At 40.2% G+C, this 6,000-nt stretch overlaps 1 protein-coding gene across 3 annotated transcripts in view; it reads left to right on the top strand.

Annotated features, from left to right (window-relative positions):
* galnt1 (UDP-N-acetyl-alpha-D-galactosamine:polypeptide N-acetylgalactosaminyltransferase 1) overlaps positions 1 to 6,000 on the top strand; it is a 38,823-nt gene that overhangs the window by 11,179 nt on the left and 21,644 nt on the right. For all 3 annotated transcript variants that reach the window (XM_069142890.1, XM_069142888.1, XM_069142889.1), the window contains one exon: positions 3,338 to 3,450. The gene's annotated coding sequence lies outside the window, so the exon portion shown is untranslated. The remainder of the gene's footprint in view (positions 1 to 3,337; positions 3,451 to 6,000) is intronic.

Below are 6,000 nucleotides of genomic sequence, written 5' to 3'. Positions count from 1 at the left end.
CCTTCTCACCTCTGCATTTGGTAGACTGCCTTAGTCACTGCCGTTTTGGATTTATGACAGGAATTACGTTGACCTAGGCTGAATGGAAAGAAGCTGTTAGATTGTAGACTTCAGGGATAAATAATAGGGAGTGTTTTGTCGGGACAGAGATAGAAGCAAGAATGCATTGGTGTGATGAGGAGCCAGACTTTTGGCTGCAGCTGCAACCAAGAGAAGTAAGGCGACTGTACAAGAGAAAGGGACGACAAAGACTGTAGCAGAGAATTAGGAAGGCACCAACTTCACTTTACTAATTGTGTTACCGAAACTCTGTCAATACAGAATGTCACTTTGGCACCTGTGTTAAGGCAACACCTGGCATTATGCGTCCTCTGTGATTCGATCACAAGTGAACAGTTTTCAGACGGCAGTTCACACCTCCCTATTATTTTTGTGCATCTCTGTTGCTCGAACCAGTCGGTTCAGGCTCAGATTATTATGGGTTTGAGCTGGTTGGGCCCTGCGCTGCGATGGATAAATGAACTATGTGAGGGGGGTGACGGCTCTTCTACAGCTGTGGGACTGATGTTTGTCAGAAATTGGAAGAGATAAACTAAAAAAAAAACAATAAACTCAACTAAATCCAGTGGAAACATTGGTGAAACAAGCAACACGTAGCAGCCTGTTTGTTTAATTACTAAACAGCTGGTGTATATACATATATCATGCTTCCTCTACAGTTCAGCTGCGCTCGGCAGAGTCATGCAGGATATTTTTTTCTGGTAACCAAAAATAAAACAAAAGAGCAGGAAAAGATTTCCAGGTGTAAAAACTAAGTGAAGTAAAATTAAAAAAAACAAACATCTAAAACAATAAAAAAAAACCTGCTGTAATGTGACGGTAACATGTGGAAGCTCTGGGTCGTATACAAACTCAGGAATTGAGAGCTGCATTCAATATTTCTGGACGTCAGTCGACCCCTACTCCTTCAAACTGGGATGCGTTTGCGTTCACACTGCTAAAATTATGTGTTCATATGCATCCCAGACTACTTCCAAATGTGGTCTAAGCAGATTGAATCTCAACGTGTCATGGGTGCATTCAGAGCTGTACTTGCTTGCTGACCGCTTGTGAACCTGATGGGATCCAGGACGGTTGTTAATGACAGGTGTGAACTGGCTCTTGCGCTCACAGAGTAGATTTCTGTCTCTGTTCTTGTGGTGCTTGTGGTCAGTGCAGTGTTGGCCTACATAAAGCCATGTTTCACTGGCAGAGCTCATTGTTTGGACAAGTCCATCCATGCTCACTTGCTCTGCATTACACATCTGACTAAGTGCCCATCTGTAAGCCCTAACCACCGCGGTGTCACAGCTAGCTGTACTTGAATACGGACTGAGCTTCATTGTGTTGAAACACCATGTTTGTGAAATTCTGTCTGTTGCAAGCAGCAACATTTATTACACCAATTTTTTGTGGTTTTAAAGGTACAAAGTCAGGGATTACATTTTATAAGAACAGTTAATGTCCAGGTGGAGGAAAAGCTGAGGTAGTTGCATATGTTGGAAGACCTCCCAACTTTGCTGCACTGCTGGACAAGAGCCTAGAAAAATACAGTCATGGAGTCTCTCGTTAAAAATTTTCAAATTCAACTTTAGTTTATTAGCAGGAATAATAAGCATAGTATTGCCAAACCATATTGTGCATTGTTCACTTTATTATTATCTTTGTCTGTCTGTCTGGTTATTTGTGGTTGTTCTTTTGGTCTTTATTCCCACTGACATATACCACTCACACAATGACTACATCATGAGACAGGTAGAAAGCAGGATGAGGAAGAGGTTGGCACTGCAGACAAAGACAGAGATGGGCTGCTATTTGCACTGCAGTGTTGTGTGTGTGTGTGTGTGTGTGTGTGTGTGTGTGTGTGTGTGTGTGTGTGTGTGTGTGTGTGTGTGTGTGTGTGTGTGTGTGTGTGTGTGTGTGTGTGTGTGTGGTTCTCTGGGTTTATTTTGTGATTGTCAGGGGAAACTGATGAGTATTTATAGAAGCTCTTGCTTGTCCTGCTTCCAATTTGCAGATGGATTACAGTCCACTCAAACTTTGTGGAGGTTTCTGTAAGATAAAGGGAGAGAAAAGAGGACGAGACGCAGAGAGAGACAGACACAGAGAGAGACAGGCAGAGGGAGAGAGAGAGAGAGAGACAGGGAGAGACAGAGAGAGAGGGACACAGAGAGAGAGAGAGAGAGAGAGACAGAGAATGACCAGAGTGCAAGACGGAAAGAGAGAGAAGTAAAGAGGAGTTGAGGAATGATGACTCACCTCGGAGAAGAGAAAGACACCTTTGGTGGCCAGGACCCTTCACTTACTGAAGCATACCTGCACTGCAGTACAGCCTCCTTACAGTTACAAATGCAGGAGTGTGTGGGCTGGCAGGAAGAGATTTATGGTATGGCTCTTGTAATACAAACTCTTAAAACACATACGTATACACAGACTGGCAATATGAATTCCCTGTGGACCAGAATGATGACTTGGCTTTAAAGTAGGCCAAGGGCCAGATTGAAGGACACACACACACACACACACACACACACACACACACACACACACACACACACACACACACACACACACACACACACAGAGTCATATTCACTCTCATCTTTATTCTCTGTGGATTTTTCAAAAATAGCAGATTAATCCGGTGAGATGAGCAGCTCTGAGAATTCGTCAGTTGTCCATCCACATTTCCCTCTACTCCTTCATCGACCCTCTGTCTTCTGCCTTGCTTTCTTGTTTTTTTTTTTATCCCCCTTCAAAGCCGGCAGCGTGTCTTTGGTTATGTTTGACCTTTGTATGGGTGTGGGAAAATTATTGGCTTATAACACAATAGAAAGAGATATAAAGCTCAGTTGACGACTTACAAATTACAACTTTCCAAAGTCCGCTTTTCAGACATGTTGGACTGAACAATGATGCACTAAAACCGGGAAGTGGTGGTGCGACTGGAAACATGCCTGCTGACATTGTGACTGTGATTTTATGTGAGCGAGACGACTGCTATTATTGTGTTTTCATAGCCAGGAAGTGTGTTTGAGGCCATTCAGTGACAGCTTCTCTGAAGTCTTCCTGCCGTTGAATCTCGGTCTCTTTTCTAGGCCAACTGAAAAAACTATCTCCACACACTGAAACTGAATGTTAAAGATATAAAGGCAAAAGCTCTTTTACAGTATTTGCTGACTCCCAATTTCTACATTAGAGTTTAAAATGTCTACTGTCCAGCATGCATGCTGCTTTTAACATCCTTAGCAATTTTTTTTTTTTTAAATTCTGTATCTGTGTCTCTTGTCTCTTCAAGGAGCATGCTTAAGTGACAAACAAAAGTGGAAGTGGGATCTCTGAAGCTCCGCCCCCTGTGCTGGTGGAGCACCCTGCACATCTGACCAGAGGCCCCTTAAGTCACTTTGAAAGGTAGGAGTATAAAATCTGGCTACCTGAAATAAGTCACCATGTTCAGTCAGTCATTGTGTTTGCAGCGTAGTGTTTCCCAGAGGACATTTTTCAGCAGCAGACCCGTATTTACTTCCAATGGTGAAGGAATAATTTGATACCATTGTTACAGGCTTTTTGAACTTAAAGTTCTGGAGGCCCTGATATCAGTGTGTAGCCTCAACACAGAAAGTTATTTCCACTATTTTTACTGATCACAAGGAAATGGATACTGCAAATATAAACAGACAATACGCCAACAGAATTATGACTATTATCACTGCACTGTAGCTTTACTGATCTCAGCTTCTCCAATGTGTGTCGGACTGATCTGATGATACCAATGTAGTTTAACTAACAAGATACGATTACAAGACAAAGTTCCACCACTTTTAATCTAAATTTGGGCCACCTTGAAGTTGGCACCTCATATGATTAAGATATTAATAGGAATATATGTATATGTTTGTGCAGTCAAAATACTAATTTTGAGTTTTAGAAATGAAATGTGACATCTTTAAACCTAGCCTTCAATACCCTAATCTCTATGGCTATAGAGAACGTTCAGGCAACAGGACACGATTTTGATAGATTTTTGGTGTTTCAATTTGACCATTCATGTTTGAGTGACTTTGGTTGCATTTAGATAAACAGTCCATGTGGAGAGCTTTGGCCAAAATACTATTTCAGAGCCAGTTGGCTATTGTCTGATGAGGATTTTGCTTTTTATTGGCATTGTTGTAGTGGTTTTAACCTATTTACTGAGTGTAAACTGGCTTCTTGTGAAACAGTATGTTCATAGACATCGCATCTCAGCTCCTAGAGCTTTAACTTGTCAACAACAACCATAAATTAGCCTTTACCTCTCTTTTCCAGTGTACTGCAATTAACATGAAGGTCACTTTAGATTTTTTTTTATTCAAAATAATGGATAAAGGACATATTGCACCAGTACATTTAGTTATACATTTTAATCTCATCAAATGAAGGAAGAATGTATATAAGTATCTATACCTATAAGCAGTACTAGTAATAAGTCATGGGTTCAGTTTCCAAACAACAGCCGTTAGCAACAGCCTAATGATATGTTGAAGCACATAAATGTTTAGTTACTGCCTGTTACCCTGGATCAAGTCTTCTAATAAACATGTATCTGAGTTGATTTTATATTGTGTGGAAAAAAAATGCTGTTGCTACCTGGTAAGTGCACAAAATATAACAAATATATTCCATGCTTTGGAACAGAGGCAATTTGTTAAATTATACGCGATTTCTTTGGCTAAAATATGCAAAAATGTCATGTTCTATTTTTAAGAGAACCTCTCCTGTTATCTCATGAAGAGCTTAACGTATACTGTCGAGTCAGGAACATTGCTTTTATATGCTTATAGTGGCGCAAGAACACGTGGATATAAACAGCCTCAAAATGACATGTTGCATTGGAACAAAGTCTTGTCTGAAATATAAGAAAATTGTCGTAATGTTTTTAACATTCGTCACATTTTTATGTACTGAAAAAGATCAAAGTAGACTGTTAAACTAGTTAGTAGGCAAGGAAGCCCTGATGTGATGCTAGAGTCTTGTAAATCCTGCATGGTTGGGATGGGTGGTAGTACAAATAGTAGCAGCTGTAATACTAACTGACATACAGCAAAGGCCAGACACACAAACCTGCTGGGTCAAACCGTTCAGACTGTAAGTATTCTGATTTGATCAGGGATTTTGTGTGCGAGCTTGTGTTGCCACCAAAATAACATACAGTCTATGATGTGTGTTAATCGTGCAAATCGATGCGTTATATTTGTCAGTGAATCAAAGTTCCACTCTGTATTTTTTACATGTTTGTAAGGGGAAATCACGACTAAAAAAAAATAAAAAATTAATGGAGCGAAAATACCGCATTGTGAGTTGTTAAAAGAGCTATTACAGCATGCTCGCATCAAACAGACCAACAGGTGTGATGCTGTGGTTTGTGCGTTATTATGTTAGTTTTAATTTCATTGTTTTAATAATGTGTGTGTGTGTGTGTGTGTGGGGGGGGGGGTTCTGGTGTAGACAGGCAGCAGGGCTCTCAACTGTCAGGGGAACACCCTCCATGACAGTAATGACTATTGATTTTGGCCAAAAATGCCGAAGTGATTGGAGATTGAAGTGTTTAATTCCATTTTGCTCCTGAGCCAAGTTTTGCATTGGTAATCAATTTCAGCTCGGACTTTTACGCTGCCATGGGCACTTCTGTTTTGCTCTTTATTTTTACTCAGAGTTTTCAAACTTTGTTCTTAACTTTCTCTTTCGCTTTCTAACAAAAATGGTATCGGCCATTGCAGAAAAAAGGAAGAGTACTGTATTGATTTTTTTTTAAGGCCATTACCAATATCAGTTTTTGTGTTAAAAAAAATTAACATGGCGATATAGCGATCGACTAATACACACTCGTTTTACACAAACACAGAACACTGATAGGGATCCTTTTATATTTTAGAATAAAATAGAGTAGTCAGTTCTTTCAAAATGCAGTCAATGAAACTAATC

This window comes from Embiotoca jacksoni, unplaced genomic scaffold, assembly GCF_022577435.1.
Source record: "Embiotoca jacksoni isolate LCO1_2020_lvr unplaced genomic scaffold, fEmbJac1.0.p SCAF_11, whole genome shotgun sequence".
NCBI classification, from domain to species: domain Eukaryota; kingdom Metazoa; phylum Chordata; class Actinopteri; family Embiotocidae; genus Embiotoca; species Embiotoca jacksoni.
The sequence above is the reverse complement of the archived record's forward strand: the minus strand, read 5'-3'. Positions and strand labels throughout refer to the sequence as shown.